The 25,374-nt window shown below is 49.3% G+C and overlaps 1 protein-coding gene and 1 long non-coding RNA gene across 6 annotated transcripts in view; both read right to left on the reverse strand.

Annotated features, from left to right (window-relative positions):
* Nucleotides 1–25,374, reverse strand: part of MAPK4 (mitogen-activated protein kinase 4) — a 147,814-nt gene that overhangs the window by 24,013 nt on the left and 98,427 nt on the right. The gene's annotated exons all lie outside the window — the stretch shown is intronic.
* Nucleotides 84–6,980, reverse strand: LOC140634615 (uncharacterized). Its single transcript, XR_012032026.1, has 3 exons — nt 5,421–6,980; nt 2,702–3,175; nt 84–233 (listed from the first exon to the last, which is right to left on the reverse strand). It is a non-coding gene; the product is annotated as an uncharacterized lncRNA (long non-coding RNA).

Consider the following 25,374-nt stretch of genomic DNA (forward strand, 5'->3'; position numbering starts at 1 on the left):
CGTCAAGTGCCCCCCTCAGTGCCCGTCACCCATTCCCTCCCACCCCTGCCCTCCTCCCCTTCCACCACCCCTAGTTCGTTCTTGAATCTTTAAAAAAGAAAAAGGTAGGCAATATTTTTGAGGTCTCCCAATTAGTATAGCTTCTATTTCTAGCTCCACTTGGGATGAGATGGATCCTGGAATAGCCACAGAGGTCTTCTCCAGATGGCTGACCCATGGGAAGTAAAAATTTCCTGGAAAGCAATCAATAATAACAATGGCTACCATTTATTGAAAACTTACATGATATGCTGAGGCACTATGCCAAGTGTGGCTTTATTATTAGTGCATTTCATTATCAAAATGACTATGAGAAAACTACAGAGCAGTGAACAATTTCTTTTTTTTTTAATTTTTTTATTTATTTATGATAGTCACAGAGAGAGAGAGAGGCAGAGACATAGGCAGAGGGAGAAGCAGGCTCCATGCACCGAGAGCCCGACGTGGGATTCGATCCCGGGTCTCCAGGATCGCGCCCTGGGCCAAAGGCAGGCGCCAAACCACTGCGCCACCCAGGGATCCCCCAATTTCTTTTTAAAGATAGTATTTATTTATTCATGAGAGACACAGAGAGAGAGGCAGAGACACAGGCAGAGGGAGAAGCAGGCTCCATGCAGGGAGCCTGATGCGGGACTCGATCCCAGGACCCCGGGGTCATGCCCTAGGGCAAAGGGAGACGCTCAACCACAGAGCCACTCGGGCATCCCTAGAGCAGTGAATAACATGACCAAGGCCAGATTCGCTATAAATGGGCAGTGCTGAGACTCAGTCCCAGCAAGTGGACAGAACGAACTCCCTGTACACTCCTGGAACATACGTGTTAGTCGGAAAGATAACTGAACAAGTGAATGTTTCTGATGAAAATGGTGCAGGGAGTAAAAAGGAAGCAGGTAAGGGGACAGAGTGATGGACTGGGTGATGGTCCGGGAAGGCCTCTGTGATAAGGGGACATTAGTGACCCTGTGGGGAACAGCAGAGATGATGCTCTCTGAGCCCCAAGTCTTCCCTTTCTGTCCCCACCTCACCCCAAACGAGGGCAGCAGTCCTAACCTCCCCCCACCTCACACACCCTCCTCTTAGGTCTGCCGTTAGCATCCAGGTATGAATGGCCAAGAACGTCTGTGAGTGGAGAAGGACTAAGGATCTTTTTTTTTTTTTTTTTTTGAGCATTAGCTCAGCTGACCTCATGACAGCCCTGTGACGTGTTTATGTTTTCATTTTACATCTGGGAAATTTACTGCAGCCCTACCCTCCCTGCCCGGCTTGCTGGGAAGCCTCTATGCTCCTGTCTCTAAATTCACAACAACTCTGTAGTAGGGGAGGCCCCAAGGCAGGGACCCAAGGCAGGGACCAGCCACCCCATTCTCTTAAATGTGGCAGATGAATGGAATGAACAACGTGAGCTAGAGGAATGACGGATACGCCCAGAGCAGACGTCCACGCCATGACTGCCAGTCAGTAAAGTATTCTGAAGTTTGTTGGCCATGGTAAAACCGCCGGGCAAGGGTAGCAGCCCCGTCGAAGTCCAGCCCTCTGAGATCCAGGGTGCCCTGTGGTGTGGCAGTGGCTTTCTATGATGCCACCTTGGTGCTGCCGCCGGGGGCTGCCCTCTGGGCTGCTAATCTTGCTGGGGGTGAGGGGGCTGGAGGTCACCTCGCTGCAACCCTTCCACCTCCCCCTCAAAGGGAAAGAGGATGCCCCCCACGGGGCATTCGGAGCCAAGTGTATAATCCTGACACGCACTTGCCAGGGCCAACCTCACGGCAGGGGCCACCCGGGCCTCTGGGTTCCTCCATCTGATTATCGTGATGGTCTCCCAGGGGCGGGGGCACTGTCTCTGCTCTTTCACGACACAGTGCCAACGTCGAGTCCTGCAGCTGACAGTTCTGGCCCCCTTTCTGCCCTTCCCCCACAGCTGCCCGTATACCATCCCTTTGCAGAGGACGACCCTCCACCCCCCGTCCATGTAGCTTGCAGAGCTCGTTCGGATGAACCTTCTTGGGCTCCCCGTTCTCAGCAGGCTCTGGGACAGACACAACCTTCTTTGTTAAAGAAGCTGGGATGGAGGCTAAGAGAAGTGAGGACAGGGTCAGGTGGAGCTTGGAGGCGCGCGGCACATCTTATGGCCCCAGGGTGGTTTGACCGTACGCATGGCTATGGGGCTACGCGCCAGACGCCAGCCCAGGCAGTGCACCTGCAGGGGTTCGAAACCCTTCTCTCGGGTGCCTGGGGGCTCAGTTGGCGAAGCATCTGCCTTGGGCTCAGGTTCCGGGGTCCTTGGGGTCGAGACCCACGTTGGGCTCCCTGCTCGGCGGGGGCTCTGCTTCTCCCTCTCCCTGTGCCTGCTGCTGCCCCTGCTGTGCTAGTTCTCCCTCTCCTTCTCCCGCTCCCTCTTCCTCTCCCTCTCTCTCTGTCAAACAAATACATAAAAATCTTTTTTAAAAAAGCAAGAAATCCCTCTGTCAGGGGCCTCTGAAGGGCAGGAGCCCGGGAAGCTGGCCTTGGTCAGGGCAGGGCTCCTGCTGTGGGAAGGCCCCTGACAGGGTGCAGCCTGTTCATAGGAAAGGAAGTAGCTACCTGCAGAGCGGGTCAGAATGAGCCAAAAAAGCCCTGCTCCTTCTGAACTTGGCAGCCTCCCTGGCCTGGGGTGGGAAAATCTCACCTGCGGGGTGGGAGCCAGTCACTGCTTTTCGTGAAGGCGGTGTTTCCAGAGATGGGCTCACATCCCAAAGATGCTGACAGGAGGAGCGAACAGTGTGGGAACAGACCCCCTTGGGGAGGCAGGCAGCAAACAGCACATTTAGTTACAGCCTCAGCATCTCTTAGATGGGGTTCGGGATGCACCTCCCGGCATACCTCCCTGTCCACATCAGCAGGACCAACCTTTCCCCCAACACGTCTTGGGAAATACTGGGCAAGGTCCCTGTTGACATGTTTCCCTGGGAGAGGACGAACCCACCTGCTGGCCCTTGTCTTGTGTCACATTGGCAGGGACTCAGGGTACCATGGCTCCTGCTGAACATGCTCTGTTGCAGATGGACACTCACACTGTGCCTCTCATGCATCTCTGGGGCCCTGAGGGCTGGGCCTGACTGCAACTGCTGTGCCAGGGATCTGCAGGTGCAGGTGCAGGAGGCTGGAGGCACAGGGGACCATAGGTTGCCAAAGCAATCAGAAATGTAGGCTACTCTGAATTCCCCACCCTTGAGGCTCGGCCTCAGAGGCCCGGGTGCAGGCCGCCCGGGATGGTGCAACCACCAAGGACGAAGTACAGGCCACCAGGTATGGGAGAGGGCAGAGGGAACAGAGAAGAAGGCAATAGAAGACCCTGACGCCAACTCCAGGTTCCCTCCAGTGTTGTCCGTCAAGGTCAGGGCTGAACTCTGGGCTCTGTAACCCTGTCTGACCCTGACATTCAGAAGGGTCTTCTCTGCTTTGTGGCCGGGCTGCCTGAGTCATATCCTCTCTCTGCAGAAACACTTCTCTTCCAAAAGCCCTGCAGGTCCCCAGATGCATCCTCCTTCTGAAATGCCCCAGGCGTGTTGAGGGGCGGCTGGAATCACCTGCTTCAGGGAATTCAGAGGCTTTGTTGACTGGCACTTCTTCAGTTTTTCCTGTGGTTCTGGCAGTGTGTGAGCTACTCTGAGCGGGGGACGGTACTCAGGCAGCTGATAGGCCAATTCTGCGTAGTGAGTCTTCTGGTTTGACTACAAGGATCATCATTAAGCCCGGGATACCGAGCAGTGGGCGAGGGAGGGGATGGGCCCTTATTGTGTGAAGAATGAAGCAAAAAGGGGGCCAGGGAAAGCCTGGGGGGCCTCTTAAAAAGTACAAAATTATGAACACAAAACTAAATGTGAAAGCATTTATTTTTGAATCAGAGAACGGCAGCAAATTAAAAATTATAAAAAGCTAGCAACTACTATAAACACACGATCCCCCCAAAATAGCATTTTTACTAATTAGCTGCTTGCCAAACTGCAGGTAGCAAACACGGGAATGTACTGCTTCTTCTCTGATCATCTCTTCTACGGACGTTTTGTAATATGATTTTTCACAGTCAGAATTCAAAGATGATTCAGTCTTTGAAAAATAACTGAGAGGCTAAGTCAGTCTTTACTAGGGTTGCTACTGCAGGATGATTGGCATTTTATAAATTTCTCTCACTTCCAAAACTAGTTGGATACAGTCGTATAAATTCTTAGGATCACTGTCAAGCTTGGGGAAAATGCTACTAAGCCCTCCTTTGTGTACACGCTCTAAGATGGGGGGGGGGGGGCGTTTCCAGTTTGCTCAAGCGGTGACCGAACTCCCTCCCTTTGAACTGGTGGCAGTCATTGGCCAGGCTCTGTGCGCAGGGCTGGGCTGGGTGTGGCCACACATTATGAGCTGGAGGTAGACCGTGTGTTGTGGTGTGATGTCGCTCCAGGACTTGATTCAGGGGCCACAGAAGGGTTCCTGGGAGCGATCCCCACAGTAAGACGATCGCAACCACTGAAGGGCAGATAGAAGTAACTGCGAACCATGTAAATACATCCCACTAAGCTCACCCAAGTGTGCCCGTAGCCAGCCTCCTCCTGGTCAGATTCCCGCACGCTGAGCCATGCCAGCTCCACCCAACATGAGCAGAGACATGCTACAGGGCAGCTCAGCACGGGAACAGACCACTTTTTGACCGACCGCTGCCAAATAGCTCGGCTTGCAAACATCACACAACATGGAAATGTGTGGACACGCGGTGAGAGGTCCTGAGCTGGGCTTCACGAGCTCCATGGTGAACGCGGCTCTCACCAGGGGACAAAGGGCCAGAAAAGAGGACGTGGAGGATAGGGAGGCATGCCGTCAGGATTTTCGAGCTAGGAAAGCAGGTACATAGTCTAGGAACCTTCCTCGAGGTAAATCAGGGCAGGGCCTGTCTTCTCTCGTGGCCTGAGGCAGGTTGTCTAGAGGGCCGGGCACCCCGGAGCATCTGTGAAGAGGGAACGGCTACAGGGGAAGCCGGTGTGGTTCTCAAGGATGTTTCTTTCCCTCCTTACGAAACAAGCCGGTACAATCTTTGGCTGTCAGGAAGGGCCTCTGACCTCCCCTTGCCACCTGACCGCCTTACATCCCTCTACCAAGGGCCACAACCCTTGGTTTCACTCTGAGAGGAGCAGCTAAAAGAGCAAATTCCTTGCCTCCCCCAAAGAGTCGGCAGGGATTTTGTTCCCTGCACTCAGCCATGCGTCGCGAAGGTGTTTGGGGAGTGAAGGGAGGGAGAGCAGTGCAGGGGCCCTGGACACCTAGAGGCGGCCGGGCTCTGAGGAGGGGGGGTTGCCCAGGGGGTGGGGGTGGGCCTCAAAGATCAAGCCCACCCTCTACAGGATTTTCCAGCAGCCCACCTGGCAGGTCCTGCAACCCGTGGCAGACGGTTACACGGTGAGGATCTGGGCTGCGCTCTTTACAACAAGGCACTGTGGGAGCGTGTGGTCTTCAAAACTGTAGTACAAGCACCTGTTGCCGGGTGGCCTGCGGGTCATTGATTCCCACTGCGGTAGTGAACTCCAGGGCAAGCGCTTACAAGGGTGTGTGTGACGCGCAGGCCGTGTTCTGTGAGAGTCACTTTGGGTGCTGTTCTGTAATAAAGAGTCTGGCTGGTCTGTATCCCCAGGTCCTGGGAGGGAGCCTCTAAGCCCTCTGGAATGTTCTGAGTGTCAGGAGGGCCCTTGTCACACACGGTGGGCCTGCAGACAGTCCCAGCATAGGTCTGGCCATGTGACTAGAGGCTGGGATGGGCGACAGATTAGAGTGTAGGGGGCGCGTGGCTGGAGACTGAGTTCGCTCAGATGGCCAAGGATTCACTCAACCACGCCCCTGTAGCGAAAGTCCAGTGAGAACTCTGGACACTGGAGGCTGAGGGACGCCCTTGGTTGGTGACACACACCTGTGTGCTGCCAGGGTGACAAAGCTTCACATGTGGGCCCCCCTGGGCTTTGCCTTCTAAATTTCTTCCTTTGCTGCTTGTGAGTTGTATCCTTCATAATAACACTGTCGTCATACGTACAGGGCTTCTTCTGAGTTCTGGGAATCATTTCAATGAGGGGATAGCAGAGCCCCCGAATTGGTAGCTGGTTGGTCTGACATGCAGGTGGCCTGGGAGACCGGAGCTTGTGGCTGATGACTGAAGTGAGGACGGTCCTCTGGAGACAGGCCCTTACCCTGACGTGTCCAACTCCAGGTCAGGGGTGGCTTGGAAACAGAGTCACTGCAGACGTGATTAGTTCAGATGACGTCACAGGATGGACCTGAACCCAGGATGACTGGTGTTCCTATCAAAACCGGAGATTTGGACGCAGTCGCCCTCTCGGGGAGGAAGCCAGGTGAAGATGAAGGCACGGATGGAGCGTCTACCAGGCAAGGAATGCCAGAGGCTGCCAGCAGAGCAGCAGGAGTGGGGGCTGCCCTCACAGCGCCTGGGGGACCTGGCTTGGCCACAGCCTGGTCTCAGACTCAGCGTCCAGAAGTGAGAGGCGCAGGGCTCTGTCCTGCGAGCCACGGGACGTGGGGCATGTTACAGCCGCCTTCAAAGGGTGAAGTTTATCCCCACAGTAATGACTTGGACACATTTTTTTAAATAGCAGACATCAAATTCCCCCCAGATCCTCCTGGGTGTCTCTTCTCTGCTCGGGCACTGGGGCACAGCGTGCTGAAGGGCTCCGGGGTCTCCCTGTGGCCCGCACCCCTGCCACACAGAGCCACCTCGCACACCGTGGGCCTGAGTCGTGAACACGAGCGTGGGATCCAGGTTCACGTCCTGCACCAGAGCTTCCGTGCTGGTGACGTAACCTTGCCGACATCTGCACAGCAGAGGGGACACTTCCTAAGGGTGTTGCTAAGGCCGAACAGAAACACATGGAGCACCTGCTCCAAACAGGGCCCTTTGCCCTTCCTCCCTCAGTCTATTTTTATTATTTTATTTTTTTATTTTATTTTATTATTTTATTTTATTTTATTTATGATAGGCACACAGTGAGAGAGAGAGAGAGAGAGGCAGAGACATAGGCAGAGGGAGAAGCAGGCTCCATGCACCGGGAGCCCGACGTGGGATTCGATCCCGGGTCTCCAGGATCACGCCCTGGGCCAAAGGCAGGCGCTAAACCGCTGCGCCACCCAGGGATCCCAGTCTATTTTTATTTTTAAGAAAGAAAGTGGGGGTTGGGGAGGGGGAGGCAGAGAGAATCTTAAGCAGGCTCTGTGCCCAGTGTGGGGCCCGATGGGGGCTCAATCTCACGGCCTTGAGAGCATGACCTGAGCCGAAATCAAGGTGGGACACATCACAACAGAGGCCACTGGGTGCTCCCCGCTCTGCTGTGAGGGCAGCCTCAGGGGTGTCCCTTGGCTGGCGGCGCCCAAGCCCTCAGCCGGGCTCCCCGGGTTCCTTCTGACCTGCCCCTTGCCCACGCTCCCAGCCTCTGCTCCCTGCTCCCCGGGGTCATGCCCTGCTCCCCGAGAGCTGTCTGCCACCTTGCGCTTGCTGTGGCCCTGCTGCAGTGCCTCCTCTCCTGTCCCACCTGGATCCTGACAGCCAGTGAGCCTACCTCATGCCCACATACTCTTTCCAAACAACCTCTAACTTAGAAGAAAACTGGGGCCGGAGCAGGGGGCATGGGAAAAGAAAGTTCTCACCGAAAAGCCTGTCTGCACTCACTTCACACCAGGTATGGCCTGCCGCCTGTCTGCTTGGCTGACACTTCAGTCCCTGTTCCATGTTTCCAGTTCCGTCCTCTGATGCAGGAGAGGGATCCATGCTGTTTGTGACGAATGTTCAGTTCGGATCAGTCTCCTCAGGTGCCCGGCTGAGGGAGAAGTGTAACTGCCCTCCCCCAGTACCCTGCACAGCTCTTCCATGCAGCATCTGGGGATGATGACAGTGGTGGCCTGCTCAGGACCAACACCTGGATGCCCTCTCACATCCTTTCCATGTCTCAGTGAGGGTGCTGCTGTGGGTGCAGAGTGAAGGCAGAGGGAGCACAGCCTGAGATGGGAAAGGAGGTCAGGTCTCCCTGGGTGATTGAGTGCCACCTACGCAGGTCACCGAAGCCCTCTCTATGCAAATGACTCTTCCAGGATGTCTTTTGTCGGGCCTGACAGTCCCACCTGAAGAACAGATTGTGTGGGGTTGTACTCGGGGTGTGCAGGGGGCCGCTGTTGACATGCAGGAGGACACCTGTCGCTCATCCAGTGAGTATCACATGTTCACAGCTGGGGGGATACTTGCAGCCAGGAACCCACTGGAAGACTTTACGACAGGGCTTTGTCGGATGGTGAGGATGCCAAAGGCACTGACTGACGGCCCCGGGCAGCCTGCCTGTAGGGGGAGGTGGCTGCGGAGAAGCGAGGCCGGGAAGTGCCCCCCTGGGGTATCCCCGGAGAACCTGAGTCCCACAGGCCTGGGGCACCCCTGGGGGATGGCCTGCAGGCTGGCTGAGTGTGCCAAGAGCAGGTGTACCCAGTGCACATGGTCCCGTGACAGTCTTTTGATTTCAATCATTTTGGGATGCAAACGGTCCCCAAATATTCAGGGCACCATTTCCAGGAGCTTCAAAGCTTTCTTTTTGTCTCATTCTTATCTTTTCTTCTAAGCAGGAGGACCTTTTGATTTTTTCCCACCCAAAGTCTCTTGCTGCTAAATACGTAGCACTTCTTGTTGGGTCAGAGGCAGGAAGTCACAGGCCCGCCCGTGGGCCCCCCTGTACCCCCGCAGCAGCCCCCAGGGAGGAACCCGCAGGCTCCCTGGAAGTTTGGAAATATCTGCGTGGGAAAGAGCACTGGACCCCAAGTCGGAAGTCCTAGAGTGAAGCCACAGAAGCGCAGGCAGTCAGCCACCACGGGTCGTAGCTTCGTCATCTGTGAAACAGGAGGCAAAACCACAGCCCCGCCTCTACCGCAGGGTGACCATGGGAATCCCTCGGTGACCGGGCGACGGGATGCACAGCCACTGCATGGGAGCCCATGCACATGGAAGGCCCCATCTGAGGTCCTGTCGCCACTCACATCATACACACAACTGGCTTCTTCAAATAGGCTGTGATTTCACAGCCCTCTGCAGGGCCGGGACTCTGAAGAGCGTGTTTGGAGCCCTCCCGCGGCTCTCAGATACCAAAGGGAGGCAAAAGCCCACACCAGAGCCTGCTGGCTGCCATTCCCGTCACTCTGAGAGTCCAGGGGAAGCCAGCCAGCACTGGGTGGTGACGGTACCCAAGACCTGGGCTACAGGCACTGAACAGGGAGGTGGTATGATTTCTGCAGCAGCAGGAAGCTTCCTTGAAAAATACTGCCTCCACCTGCTGGCTGATGCCTGAAAATCCCTTTCCCGGGGATTCAACTTTTGGTTTCACAGCCAGGGGTCAAACTTCAAATACAGATGTCGCTGGGCTGGATGGCTGTGTGGATGGACGTGCAAATGACTGACCACGGCTTCCCTTTTAAGATCCATGGAGGATTTTGAGAAGAAGGAAGAAGCTCCTCGCAGCGCTCCTGTGGGGATGAGGAAGCACGGGAAGAGGGACGGGGGTGGGCAGCAGACTGGATGGAAGCTCCACTGAGGGCCGAGGGATGCAGACGGGAGACCAGGAGAGGACAGACTCGACCAACTCCAGAATGCTGTCTGCCATCGGCCCCGGCTCCAGACATGCCCGCTCCCTTAAACCCCTGAAGTTGTTTCCTTCACAGAGGTGCACTGGGCCAGAACTTGTTGGAAACCCTTTAAGTAAAACCTGAGAAGATAGAAACCTATTTTGCAGAAGAATTCTCCGGGCCAGCTGCCTTCTCTTTTTGGACTCTGACTTGAGGATGATTGGCTCTGGGTCACTGCCTCTGCTTGGCCGCCACATGGGCACGTCAGTGACACTGCACAGTGTGTGGGAAGTCCCACACACACGTGGTAGGCTTGGCACACAGTATGTCCCGGTATTTGTTAAGTCCAGTGGCACAGGCTTTCCTAATTTTTTCCCATCACAGAGTAAAAAAAATGTCAAATTTCAGCTGATCAGGAATCATTCTGTTATAGAATTAAGTCAAACCCCTGCTCCTTCCCTACCAACCTGGTGCCCTGCCCTTCTCAGGCTTGCCCTGCCCTCCTGGCTGACTCATCTCTGGTGCTCTCATTCTGCTGTCTTGCAGGACAGATTTTTATGAAGAAAAAAAGATATATATATATATATAGCTTAAAGATTTTATTTGTTTATTCCTGAGAGACACAGAGAGAGGCAGAGACACAGGCAGAGGGAGAAGCAGTCTCCATGCAGGGAGCCCGATGTGGGACTCGATCCCAGGACCCCGGGGTCATGCACTGAGCTGAGCTACCCAGGTGCCCCTAGATTTTATTTTTTAACTGCAAAGTGGCACGGGTTCATTTTTTAAACGACTCCATCATTAAAGAAGTAAACTTTAAAGTGAAAATCATTTCTGATTCTCAGGATACCCTCAACCCCATGTCCTACAGGGGAATTACAACTTAGCCCCACTCCTGTTTTTCCTTCCCTCTCTCCTGACACATATGTATACCTTCTTTCCAAAAATAAAATGATTTTATTTTATTATACTTTACCTTAACTACTATCTTCACCTCATTGATCACAGAAAACTTCTCATTGGGATAAAATGAACTTTTTAAATAGTAGCCCAATGCAGAATCTCTGTTTCTTTGTTTATAATCTCTGTTTAAAGCTCTTTAAGTTTTTGTCCCAAATGCCCTGTTCTCTGTGTGAGTTCGGGTCATCTGAAACATGTCAGGCTATGTTAGCTCACTTTCTCAAGCTGTTGATGGTAGTGAGATGCTCATCCAGAGGGTGATTAGTATAATTTGCTTATCAGCTCATACCTGGATCTAAAACACGTAGGCGTGGGGGTGGCTTAGAAAGTACGGGTACCCCCGTCCTTCTCTGCCATCGATAAAGAAAAGGCTGTCGAGAGAAGCCAGATCAGACTGTTGGCTGAGGATGTCACCCCGATGGTCTGAAACAGCAGAGACAGGTGGACTGATGTGCCAGCAAGCAGAAGAGCCTGCCTGGGACGGGGGCCTTCTGGGGCTCTCGCTCGCTCGGTCCGGGACCCCTCCCTTCCAGGCCATCCCCGCCGAGTGCTGTGGGGAAGACTTGGGGCAGAGTCCAAGGTGGACCATGGCTTCATGCTGTCTGGCTTTACTGGTCTCACTACTGAGAACCTGCAGCTTCGGTCTCAACTCTTCCCACCAGCCAGAGGGGAGCAGAAGGACAAGTCACACTTTCTCAGATGGCTCCAGGCAGCCACGCAGCTGAATGAAGGGAGTAAAGTTCTTCTTAGTTGCAATAACAGAAGCCACTCAATAGAGTTTAAGCAAAAACGATGGGTTCCTCCAGGAGTATTTGGCGCAGACAAGGGGCAAGAGCAGAGTCAAGCTCCCTAAGGACTGGAAACATTGGCCAGAGAGCTCTCCAGCAACTGGACCAAGGCTTTCTCTCTCTCCACAGTTTATCCACCCCTGGCTCCCCATGTTTACATGGCACCCTCTGTGTGCAAGTGTGGACCTGTCCAGCTCAGCAGCTGCATGCGCTCTGCTCTGCTAAGAGGGGCAGCACACCTGACCCACTTCCTGTTGGACAGGGTGGGAACACGGATAGTGAGTCTGCGGCTGAAGGGGGATGTCCAGAGAGGTAGAGGAGTGACCCAGCCCTTGTTCTGTGGCTGCTCCATCTCCACGCAGCCCCGCGTCCAGCAGCGCTGCCCCCCTTCCCACACATCTGGGAGGACGAGAACTCTCTGTCTGAGGCTGAAGGAGTTTTGTGGCAAACTCTGGGACTGTTAAGGATATCTAGTCTACAGAAGCTTCTCACCTAAATACAAACTCCATGAAGTCAGGGACCTCGTCCGGAGTATTGAGCTTCAGTCCTCAGAAGCTAGATTGTAGTTGGCATTGAAATACTTGTTGATTGAAGAATATTTTTACCTTAAAACAGCTTTGTTGAGTGACACACAACTGCACACACTTAAAGTGTGCAATTTTGATACATTCTGACATACATATGCACCTGTGAAATCATCACCAATCCAAGCAATCAACTCGTGTCACCCCTAGAAGTTTCCATGCCTCTTTGCCTCTCTCCATCCCTAGGCAACCATTAATCTTTTTACTATTACTGTAGATGACATTTTCTAGAATTCTATATACATGGAATCTTACAGTATTTCATTATTCACTCATTCATTTAGGTCTGACTTCTTTCATTCAGCATAATTACTTTGAGATCCATCCACATTGTTGCAAATGGTTCATTCCCTGTTATTGCTAAGTGATAATTCCACTGTATGGATATACCACAGTTTGTGCATCTGAATGCTGATAGACATTTGGGTAGCTTCCAGTTTTTCCTCTATGAAACACAAAGCTACTATGAACATTTGTATACAAATCTTTGCATGGACATACACTTTCATTTCTTTTGGGTAAATAGAAGTGGAATGTCTGGATCATATGGTAGATGTAAATTTAACTTTTAAAGAAACTGCCAAAACATTTTTCAAAATGGTCATAACACTGATTTTCAGATATTAAGCCAAATTTGCATTCCTGAGATAAAACACATTTCGTCAATATGCATTTTTCTTCATATATATTGTTAAATTCAATGTCCTAAAATTTCATTTAGACATTTTGCACCTATCTTAATGGGAAACATTAATCTCTTGTCTTCTTTCCTTGTAATGTTTTTGTCAGGCTTTGCTATCACTCTAATGCTTAGAATGAATTGGGAAGTATTCCTTTCTAATTTTTTGAAATAATTTATAAAATTAGTACTCTTTGTTCCTTAAAAATTTGGTAGAATTCTCCTGTGAAGCTATTTAGGTCTGGAGTTTTCTTTGTGGAAGGGTTTCTAACTACACATTCATTTTCTATTTCTTATTTTTAAAATATATCGTTTATTAGTTCATGAGAGAGAGAGACAGAGAGACAGAGACAGAGAGACAGAGACAGAGAGGCAGAGACTCAGGCAGAGGGAGAAGCAGGCTCCATGCAGGGAGACAAATGCGGGACTCGATCCTAGGACCCCGGGGTCACACCCTGAGCAGAAGGTAGACGCTCAACTGCTGCACCACCCAGGCATCCCCACATTCATTTTTTTTTTAAATTTTTATTTACTTATGATAGTCACACACACAGAGAGAGAGAGAGGCAGAGAGAGACATAGGCAGAGGGAGAAGCAGGCTCCATGCACCGGGAGCCCGACGTGGGATTCGATCCCGGGTCTCCAGGATCGCGCCCTGGGCCAAAGGCAGGCGCTAAACCGCTGCGCCACCCAGGGATCCCCCCACATTCATTTTTAAAGTAGAGATAGGGATATTTAGGTTAACTAGTTCTTTAAAAAAATTTTTGAGATATACTTCCTATATCAGAAAATTCACCATTTTATTTTATTTTATTTTATTTTATTAAAGGATAATTTTTAAAAAAGATTTTTAAAATGTATTTATTCGAGAGAGAGAGAGAGAGAGAGGCAGAGACACAGGCAGAAGGAGAAGCAGGCTCCACGCAGAGAGCCCGATGTGGAACTCAAACCCAGGACTCCAGGATCATGCCCTGGGTGGAAGGTAGGTGCTAAACCTTGAGCCATTCAGGGATTCCCAAAATTCACCATTTTAAAACATACCATCCAGTGGTTTCTAGTATAGTGGCAACATTGCAGGACCATCATTACTAATTCCAGAACATTTTCATCATCCCAACACAAAACCTCATACTCGTTGGAAGTCACACTATTTTTCCCCAACTCTCAGCCCCCAGTGCCACTAATTTATCTTCTGTCTCTATGAATTTGTCTATTTTGTACAGCTCACAGACATGGAATCATACAACAGGTGGCCTTTTGTGACTGGCTACTGTCACTTAGCTAAATGATTTCAAGATTCATTCATGATGTAGCATGCATATCAGCACTTCATTCTGCTTCATGATGCAAAGAGCCAAAACCATCACGAAAAAGAACAATGTTGGAAGACCCACCTTCTGATTCTAAAAACTACAAAACTACAAACATTTAATTATCAGGATAGTGTACTGACATAAGGAGAGACACGAATGAAGCTGGACCTCTCTCCCATACCATCTACAACAATGAATTCAACAGGGATCAAAGCCTCAAACATAAGACCTGAAACTATAAAACTTTCAGAAATCATAGATGTAAATCTTCATGACCTTGGATTAGATCCCAATTGCAAAAACAACAAAAGAAAATATAAACTGGGTATCATCCAAATTAAAAAAAAATGTGCTTCAAAGGACAACACTAAGAAAAAAAAAAAGCAAAAGATAACTCACAGTATAACAGAAATTTTTTCCTGCAAATTATATATCTGTAAGGGATTTATATCTAGAATATATAAAGAACTTTTACAATTCTATAATAAAAAACCCAATTAAAAACAGGCAAGCGATCTAAACAAACAGTTCTCCAGAGAAGGTCTATAAGTGGCCAATAAGCACACGAAAAGATGCTCAATGTCATTAGCCACCAGGGAAATGGAAATCAAAACCACAATGCCACACCACCTCATACCCACTAGGGTGGCCAGAATAAAAACAAACAAACCAGAAATTGAGAAGTGTTACTAACAATCTGGAGAAACTGAACCCTTCTTGCTGGTGAGAATGTAAAATGGTGCCACCAGGTTGGAAAACATTCTGGTAGTTCCTCAAACAGTAACACATGACTCAATAATCTCACTCCTAGGTTTGTATCGAAGACAAATGAAAATGGAAACCTATGGACCCACAAAAGTTGGTTCATGAACGTTCACAGCAGCATCATTTACTATAGTTGAGAAGTGGAAACAACCCCAAAGTCCATCAACCAAGGAACAGATACAGAAAATGTGGTGTGTCCAAATATTTGGATGTCATTTGGCAATAAACAGAAGTGAATCAGTGAGACCCGCTACCACGTGAATGAAGCTTGAAAACATAGTAGTGAAAGTGAAAAGAAAGAATCCAGTCACAGAGGTCCACATACCATACGATCCTATTTATATGAAATGCCAGGAATACACAAATCCATAAAGAAAGACGGTAGATTTCTTGCCCAGGATTGAAGAAGGGGAGGATGGAGACCATAGAGAGTGATAACTCAAAGGGTTGAGGTTTTATGTGTGTGTGGGGGAATGAAGATGTTTTAAAATGGATTCTGGCTCCTAAATCTGGGAAACGAGCAAGGGGTAGTGGAAGGGGAGGTGGGCGGGGGGATGGGGTGACTGGGTGATGGGCACTGAGGGGGGTACTTGATGGGATGAGCACTGGGTGTCATACTATATGCTGGCAAATTGAACTCCAATAAAAAAATATACATAAAAAAATTGATTGTAGGGGCACCTGGGTGGCTGTCGGTTGAGTGTCCGACTCTTGGTTTCTGCTTAGGTCATGATCTCAGTCAGCACTGTGGGATTGAGCCTACACATCAGGCTTCCTGCTCAGCATGGAACCTGCTTGAGGTTCTCTTTCTCCTCCCACTCCTCCCACAACTCATGCGTGCTCTCTCTTTCAAATAAATTAATTCTTTAAAAATAAAATAAAAATTGATTCTGGAGACAGATGCACAACTCTGAATTTACTAAAAGCCAGTGAAATGTACATTTTAAATGGGTGAATTGTACAGTATGTTGATTACGTCTCCATAAAATTAGTTTGAAGGCCAAAAGAAACCACTGTTCTACTGAAATGAGCACCCTAGCTGGCAGCCTTCTCCCAAATAGCTGTGCACTGGGGCAGTGAAGCAGGCCCTGGCCCCAGTAAGTTTCCAGTGGGGAGAGATAGAAGGAAAAAGCTGTGCAGGAGCGCTGGGGAGGACGGCAGGTGGACATGGGAAGGTGCGAGCACTGTGAGAAGTGGGAGAATGTGTGGGGCCCACAGAGAAAAGGAAGGAACCAGGACACAAGGATTGCAATTTCCTGTCCAGGCCTCACCACCTTTGCTTACTGTGGGCCCCAGGGAAGGTCACAAAGCTGCTCTGTTCTCCGGCTTTCTTCATGGGGAAAGCAGAAGCAAGTGCTCCCCACTTCATGAGTCTCCCCTCTTCTCATCACAGAAAGTACCTGTGAGACCTTGAATTCTGGAGCCGAGTCCAGTTGCATCCGTTGCTGTCCAGGTCCCCAGGGGCAAGTCTGGTCCAGGCTCTGCTTCTCATTAGGGTCTTTGATGAGCCTCAGGGTTTCCCTAGTCCTCACAGTTATCAACTAAGGACAATAATTAACCTGACCTGCCGCCCTCAGAGGGTTTATGAGGATCCAGAGTTATCACTGGTGGGAAAGAACTCCCAGAGTGCATTACTATGAATTCCAGGAAAAATTTCAGGGTAGATATGATGATATTGATCCTCCCGCTACAGGAGCCATCAGCTGTTTACGCTCTCTCATTAGCATTTGCAAATAGGTCAGGGTCAGGGTTGAGGGCAGCTGGTGACCATAGAATAGAGCTAAGACAAAAGGCCTATAGGGACCACTAGGAAAATGGGAAATGATAAAAATTCATCCCCAAGAACATGAGTCCTGCTTTTCACAGCTGCCTAATTAAGCTCACTGCCAGGAGGACACGTGGTTTCTGCAGATGGTCGTCATTCTGCATAGAAGGTAGAGCAATACCATCTTCACGACCATACCCTAGGGTCTCCCACACCCTGGAAGCCAGCTGTCCAGGACATCTGGGGACACAGGAGAGACAAGCATGGTGCAGCAGGCAGAACAAGGAAAGGCTCCTCCTTTCCTGCTGCCTCAGACAACACGGGGATCGTGTCAGGTGTCTGATGGACAGCATAGGCAAACAAGACATCATGGAGGAGGAAAAGGAAGCAAGAATGAGCATCAGTGGCACAACGGCTTGCCCCTTCCCAAAACAGCTGTGCCAGGACATGCTTCCTGGCTGCTGCTCCACGTGCCTGGAATTGGAGCTGGTGGTGGACATCTAAAGGAGGACATCTGAGGAAGCCGGACCCTCCTCTCCAGTCTCCACAAGGGAAAGGGTGCAGGGGTAGGGGTGACAGGCGCTCACTGCTGGGATCCATTCTGAAGGGCCAACACCAACGTCTGTTCTGATTGGTTGTCCCAGGCTTACCAATCATTAAAATATTCTGAATATCAACCATACTGTGTAACCTCAGTACTGGAATCGGTTCTTGGTTAGATTGCAAAAGTGCCAACATTTAGTGGTTTGGCCTCCTTGTGGGTCAAACACACTCCTCCAAGTGCAGTACTTCTTCATCTGTCCATTCAGACAATTCATTCCAATAAAGGTTCTTTGACTTGCTCCCACTCTTCCTCACTCCCTCAATTTGTATCTTAGATGAGGAACTAAAGCAGGTCAGCTGCCTCAATAACATTCATCATTACTGGGAGAATTCTAGGTGTTGGAGAACACAGACACCCTCTCCAACTGTGATTAATAATCATTGTGAAAAAGAGCTAATATTGACCGAGTGTTTCCCAGATGCCTGATGTAGTGCCATGCACTTGTGAGAGGCAGGATCTAGTACTCTGAGGACGGAGCCAGCCCAAGGCAGGTGAAGCAACTCGTTCTGGGCCACACAGCACCAGTGAGGAGGCTGATCTTCCTTCCCAGGGGCACGGCACCCCAGAAGAGCCTGTCCCATGGTCTGCACAGAGGCAGCAGCGGAGGCAGGGCTGCCATCTGGGTGAGGAGGTAAGACACACGTGACACGTCAGGCACTGCACAATAGGATGCGGGATAGGGCCAGCGTGCACCTGCTTCTGGGCCAGATGCCCATGTGCTTCACCCTTGTCTCTCACAGATGGATCATTTGGACTTACCACTCTTTCGTAATAAATAAGTTCTTGGTAAATGGACTCTTGCAACAAACTTTTGTAACCTCCCACCTGAAAAGGTTACTGTGGTAAAAACCATGTCTGTTCCTGTTGCACATTTTTGGGAACTACAGAAAAATAAATAGAAGTGAAAAAAATCTTCTTTTTATTTATTATCTTGTCTAACCATTGTTGACATTTGGGAGTTTTTAACCTCTAGCCAATTCTAATGCGTCATTCTTTCCTTTGTATTTCAAACTGTTATGAATGATCACCATCTATACAATGCTGTATCTTGCTTTTTAAACCTAATCATTATTACATAAACATTTTCTATGCTATTGCAAACTCTTCAAAAAAACACTATTGAAAATAGTCGTATCGTATTCTATTCAGTGGATAAGCCAGTTTACTTAAATACGCCCTAATCTCCAACATGATTTTTTTTTAAAGGTTTTATTTATCCACTCATGAGAGAGACACAGAGGGAGAGAGAGGCAGAGACACAGGCAGAGGGAGAAGCAGGCTCCATGCAGGGAGCCCGATGTGGGACTCGATCCAGGGTCTCCAGGATCATGCCCCGGGCTGCAGGCGGCGCTAAACCGCTGCGCCACCGGGGCTGCCCTCCAATATGATTTTAAGTTTAGATGCTCATGTGTGATTTCACTCTAAGTGGTGGTGTTTGCCAACATCTGAGTTCTATGTATCAAGGGATTAAAGTGTCGCAGCTGGTCATGTAGTTTGAATTTGGCTTTTTTAAGCTTTAGGATGAGTTTTAAATTGTACTGAGGTGGAATGAGAGGATTCTGTAGACAATGTCCCTGAATCTCAACAAGGCACTTAGCTAACTTACTGTTAGGATACCTTTGTGGACAGTGAAGAAACACAGATCAGATAACTCTACAATTATGTAAACTCACAACTGGTTGGACAACTAAATCCAAAGAATGCTAGCTTAGGGTCCGTGTCACCGTGGAGAGAAGTGTTGAGCGGCCAGGAGTGAGTCTAAGCTTTTCACCTAATCTTCTTTACACATTTTAAAATCAGTGATACAGGTGAAGTCCTAACAGAGAAGTTTATAAATTATGCCACTGTAAGGGATAAGATTATGTTGGAAAACAAAGATCCAAAAAGGTCTCATCATGTTGGAATATTTGCCTAAAGCCAACAAGATGAAAAACAACCATATAAATGTAAAACAGATAATACAGAACTTAACTGAACTTGGTTGGCAACGAGCTCAGGATGAGACAATAGTTGACAGGCTGCCAAAAAAAAGCCACGGTAGCACAAATAGTAAATTATTTATGGGGGAGAGATGTCACACTCTCACCGACTCTGCTGGTTCAATCCATAGTTCTGAAAGATACATTTTAAGAAAGTTCATGAAAAGTTGCAGGAGGTCAAAGGAAAGACAGTCAAGGGTAGCATGAGCTCTGGCAACATTATCATCTGGACAGCCGATGAGGCAGTGTAGCTCAGTGACTACAGCGTGGCCTCTGAAGCCACTGCGAGGCTGGGACACCCGACTCCACCATCTACTAGCTAGTGACCTTGGACAAGTCATTCTATGCGCCTCAGTGTCTTCATCTGTAAAATGGGACAATAGTAGCACCTCTCATCATCACCATTATTACTATATTACTATTGTTAGGGTGTTATAAGGACTAACTAGGTTAACACCTGTCAAGCACCTAGAACAGTACCCAGATGTGACTGTATGAAAACAAAGGGTGTCTAGGCTGCAGAGATTTAGAGGGGCATGATGGATGAGTTCAAGTTTGGGAAGCTAAAAAATAAAAAAAATAATAAAAAAAAAAAGTTTGGGAAGCTGCCCTGAGGAGGAGAAATCATGCTTTATTCTGAGAAGCTCTTGTGGATCAAACTCAATTCAGTGGAAAGAAAGAGGCCTGGCTTCTTGATAAGTCAATAAGCAGTTAATGTGGACATACTCCCGGGCAGATACAGCACCCGGCGCTAGGAATACGGAAATGAATGAGATACACACTCTTCCCTAAGGGCCCCGATGTCTACTGGGAAGAGGCATGTGAAGGGATAATCACCACAGTATGGGAATAACTGCTTTGGACAATGGGAGGAAGGTGTGATTAAGTCCCCGGGAAGCAGGGAGAAGTTCTGCAGAGGTGGGGCTCTTGAGCTGAGTCTGCAGGGATAGTAGGAGTTCAAGTGGGAGCAGAGGAACAGCATGTGGGACCAGAACTGTCACCGACTATGGGATTATCCAGTGAATGGTGACAAGTTGGTGAAGTTACAGCACCAGGTAGGTGGGGTGGTGAAGCTAGAGATGAGGCTCAAAGAAATATACTACTGATGCACAAGGTCGCCAAGAAGTCAGGATAACCCTAGCAATGACCCCACCCCAGGCCTCCTATTTCTATACTACTGTCTCCTCAAAAGGCAACCACAACCACGGCTGGTTAAAGAGCTTACATGTTAGGTGAGAATCTAAAAGGATTTCATTCCATTTTCCAGTCACTCTTCTTCAGTATAAACAGAGGAATATCTGCCTATAGAGTAAGACAGTATCATGTTCCTGTGGCACTGACACCCTGGGAGTACCCCAGTGGAAGGACTAGAGCAGGGGCTGGAGCAGCTGGGATCCTCCCCATCAGGACTGAAGATACTATGTGAAAGGGAGCCCCCTCCTGCACATCTACTCAGCTATAAAGGGAAGGAGGAGCAGTGCATCGTTCAATACTTAGCCCCCAAGCTGTCCACTTGATCCCCCTGAATAGTATTGATAAGCGTGCTGACGCATATTATAATTCATAGATATTATGCAATGAATACTAACATTCATTAAGCACGCTACTAGGATGCAGAGATAAGTAGGTCTCCAACACTTTCTGCAAGGTGCTTACAATCTAGCATTCAAGGGTGGTCAGGTACATGGAGCTCTACATCATTAAATGTGAGGGCTGGTTGCTTCTGGTCATGATGGAGTGACTGGTCCTAGGTTTGCCCTCCTATCATAAGCAATGACAAAACTGGACAAACATACATAGTAGATGTTTCTAGGCACTGGACAATGGGCTGAGCGGTATCCCTGAGAGGAGGGAAGGAAATACACAAGATGAACTTCATATTCACCCTGGCACCCTGGGTAGACTTCCCAACCACAGTGCAGGAGGTGGGGGGAAGCAGAACATGGCTGACCTACTGATCTGGGGAAGTCGAAACTGGAGTTTGGGGCTGCTGAAGCATCTAGAGCTGTCAGGGCAGGACCCTGGAGAGGAAGGAGCTTCAGCAGGGTGGGGGCCCAGAAGTTGGTTGTGGGGTGGGGCTCGCATAGATCTCTGGCTGTGGGCTGTGTTGTACACACACAGAGTGAGACTCTGATGTGGGCCGGCAGTGAGCAGCTACTTTGACACCAAGAGCAGAACAAGACTATCAGAGGTTGTAGAGACACAGGAACCACAGGAGTTCGGGTGTAGCTAGATGGGCTGCACGAGGTATTCCAGGGAGACGACAGAGAGGCCAGGCCCTGGGAGCAAGGCCCATGCTCTAGAGCAGGAGTTACTTTCATCCTGCCCTATCAGAGCCTAAGAATAAGCCTTAACAAGATTTAGGAGAACCATCTGTAGGGGAACTGCCTGCCAGAACAAAAACCAAAACTGGGTTCCAGATTCATTAAAGGAAGACAATATAATTCAGGCTCCCTTTCAGAGTATCAATTACGATGTCCACAAAGAAGCAAAAATTACCAGAAATGTGGAGAAGAAAGAAAATGTGACCCAAATTCAGGAGAAAAAAGGAGTCAATATTAAACAATCTGGGGATTTCCGTTTTTGAACTGGCAAAGACTTTAAAGCAGCTATTTTAAATTTGAATTTAAAGGAAAAAATGATCTCAATGGATGAAGATGGCACATCTCAGCACATAAAGGGAAACTATGAAAAAGGAACCAAATGGAAATTCTGGAATGGAAAAGCATGTTATCTAAAATGACAAATTCACCAAATGAGCTTAATAAGAAATCAGAGATAGCAGAAGAAAGGATTAGTGAAGTTGAAGACAGAACCACAAAACTTATCCATTCTTTTTCTTTCTTTAAGATTTAATTTATTTGAGAGAGAGAGAGAGAGAGAGAGAGAGAATGAGCATATGAGCAAGCAAGCAAGGGGAGGAAGGGGACAAGCAGACTCTACACTGAGCACGGAGCCCAACATGAGGATCGATTCCAGGACCCTGAGATCATGACCTGAGCTGAAACCAAGAGTTGGATTCTCAACCAGAACTTATCCATTCTTTAAAAAGGACAAAAAAACCCCCAAAAAAACCCCAAAACGCTGTACTATCTTTTGGGGCAGTACCAAGCTGATTAACATACATGTAATCAGAACCCGGGAAGAGAAGAGAGAAAAAATGAAGCAGAAAAAACAAAACAAGTGTTGAAATGTCCCAAATAAACCTACAGATCCAAGAAGCGCAGAGAATCCCAAATAAAATAAGCACCAAGAAAACCACCCCTGGGCACATCACAGTCAAGATGTTGAGAGTCCAAGATGTTGAGAAACTAATTCTTTAGTTTCCTGGAATCTGTGCTTTAGGGGGGCTTTTCTTTTTTTCTTGATCTGTCCAAGGTCAAGAAAAAAAATCTTGATAACGAAAGAAAAAACCCCACATTACAGACAGGTAAAATGATGTGAATGAAGACCTGCTCTTCAAAAAGAATAGGAAAACAAACAAACAAACAAACAAAAAACCCAAAAAGAAGAGGGACGGGATATAAGGCAATGGCATCTATAAGTACTGAAAGATAAAAATATCACAGATTCAGAATTTCATGTCCAGGATGTGGCTCAGCGGTTGAGTGTCTGCCTTCGGCTCAGGGCGTGATCCCAGGGTCCTGGGATTGAGTCCAGCATTGCGATCCCTGCACACAGGAGGAGAGCCTGCAGGTGGGGAGCCTGCAGGTTGGGACCTGCTTTTCCCTCTGCCTGTGTCTCTGCCTCTCTCTCTCTGTCTCTGAGGAATAAATTAATAAAATCTAAAAAAAAAAAAAAATTCATGTCCAGAGAAAACAAACTTCAAACAGGAGAGCAAAATAAAAACACTTTGTAGATAAAGCAAGACTGTCGGCAAAGCCTGTAGTGCACGGACTCCACCCCTCTCCAGTGTGGCTGGCAGGACGCCAGCTTCCTGTTGGTGAGCACCAGGTGAGCAGGAGGCTGGTGTTGAAAATAAGGAGGGAGCTCCTGATCCCTTTACACTTTTTTTTTTTTTAAATTTACTTATGATAGTCACACAGAGAGAGAGAGGCAGAGACACAGGCAGAGGGAGAAGCAGGCTCCATGCACCGGGAGCCCGACGTGGGACTCGATCCCAGGACCCCAGGGTCATGCCCTGAGCCGAAGGCAGATGCTCAACCACTGAGCCACCCAGGTGTCCCCTTTCCTTCCTATTTTAGTGATAGTCACACACACAGAGAGAGAGAGAGAGAGGCAGAGACACAGGCAGAGGGAGAAGCAGGCTCCATGCACCGGGAGCCCGACGTGGGATTCGATCCCGGGTCTCCAGGATCGCGCCCTGGGCCAAAGGCAGGTGCCAAACCGCTGCGCCACCCAGGGATCCCTCCCTTTACACTTTTAATCAACAGCTCACACCCAGTGGAGACGCAGACCCACAGCAGTGAGAAGGGTGAGCATTGATAGGACGAGGAAGGCCAAGTGCGGCTGGCATGCCCTGGTGCAGTGAAGTCAGCAGTAGAATAATGAAATGCTGTAAACTGCCTGGGAAATAGGCATTGCTCCAAGCCCTTGATTCCCTCTCTCATCACCGTGGCCTCACTCCCGGATGCTCCTCGATCTCGCTATGATCTGGCAATAAAGGGTCAATTCCTGGTGAGCAGGGCACCTCCAGGACACGGCCGGCTGTAGGCCTCTGGCTGGCTTCCTTTCCCATTGCTGGTGTGTGGGCCCTGCCCATTGTTAAAAGATTTTTAATATCGCCCTGGAGCTAAGTGGGGTTGCGTCTCAGGGCGGTTGCGTCTCAGGCGTCTGGGTATGCTGTTCTAGGAGTATACAGAAGAGGACCCCAGAGGCCCAGGGACACAGTGAAGACCCCACTCCTGGGGCGTGGGGCTGCATTGGGCAGCAGGTAGGGAGACACCGAAGGCCAACAAAATTAGCTTTCCAAATTGGCCTGAGTGTTCAGGGACACTTGTCCCTCTACTATAACCTCTGTTCTAATCCCCTAGGTCATGTTTTTCCCTTTTAAAAAGGGATATTTCATAGCCTTTTAAATAAATCTTTTCAGCTCCACTGATTTGGAATAACACGCTTAGCAGCTTAAGAACTTCTAGCTGGGCCTTCAGCAAGTTGTCTTTCCACAAGCCCATTTTCCCATGAAACGCTGGCCCTGGGGTATGGCTGGGCCTCTGCCAGGGCCAGCACTGAGGACCCTGGCCCTATTCTGGGATCTTGGGCAAGCCCTTCCTCGCTCCCTGCACACAGGGACCTGTACTTCATTCCCTCCAGGTGCAATATGGGGATCATTCGAACAAAATATGAGCTCAGAAGACACCAAATGGCCACTCTCTCAATCAGCAGCAAAGAGTCTATTTCAGATGCAAGAAATGAGCATTCCTCCTCTGAGGATGTTTCAAGGGAATCTGTGCTTTAGGGGAGCTTTTCTGTATGTCTGCCCAGGCAGACGGGGGAGGTTATGTTGGCCTAGACAGACAAGAAGCCTCGAGAGGAAAGCAGGGGCCAGGACGGGGGGGGAGGGGGGAGGCGGATCAACACAACACACCAGCATAAACGCATAAACGCTGCCGACTGAGGCACCGTGCAAAAAGCTTTTGGAAGCTGACTGCGCATGTTCAACGTCAGGCACCTTCCTGCCTCCGTCGGGGCCTTGAACCACAAGCTTAATGAACTATGGTCGTCTGCCGAGCCCTCGATCAAACAGCCTCACTGAGCTGTGAAGGCAATGCCTGCTGTTAAAGAACACGGAGTGGAGCAGTTTATACCAGAACAAAAAGTATGCGTTTTCTCAAACTGTGTTCATTATCACCTCACTATTGTGAGAATCACACCTAAATAGAACCAATGCTCCTTCAAAAACAAAACAAAACAAAACAAAACAAAAAACACTTGGACATTTTGTTTTTTATTATTTCTTAAAGATTTTAAAAGACAGCATACGTGGGATGGGGCTAAGGGGAAGGGTAGAGGGAGAGGGAGAAGCAGAGTCCCCACCGAGCATGGAGCCCGATTTTAGGACCCTGAGACCTGACCCGAGCTGAAGGCAGATGCTTTACTGGCTGAGTCCCAGGCGCCCCAGAACCAGTGCTCCTTTTGGTGTAGATCACTGGTTTGTGCAGCTTTCTAGCAAACCCGAGTGATGGCGGGCAGGCCAGGCAACTTCCAATGTGAGGTGATGGAGAACCCTAACAGTCATCCTGCCAACAACAATCGTCACTGTTCTTGTTGCCCCATCCCCACCATTAACGATCTCCTTTAGTTGAAAAGTGTCTGCTGCAAATAC

This window comes from Canis lupus, chromosome 6, assembly GCF_048164855.1.
Source record: "Canis lupus baileyi chromosome 6, mCanLup2.hap1, whole genome shotgun sequence".
In the NCBI taxonomy this organism is placed as follows: domain Eukaryota; kingdom Metazoa; phylum Chordata; class Mammalia; order Carnivora; family Canidae; genus Canis; species Canis lupus.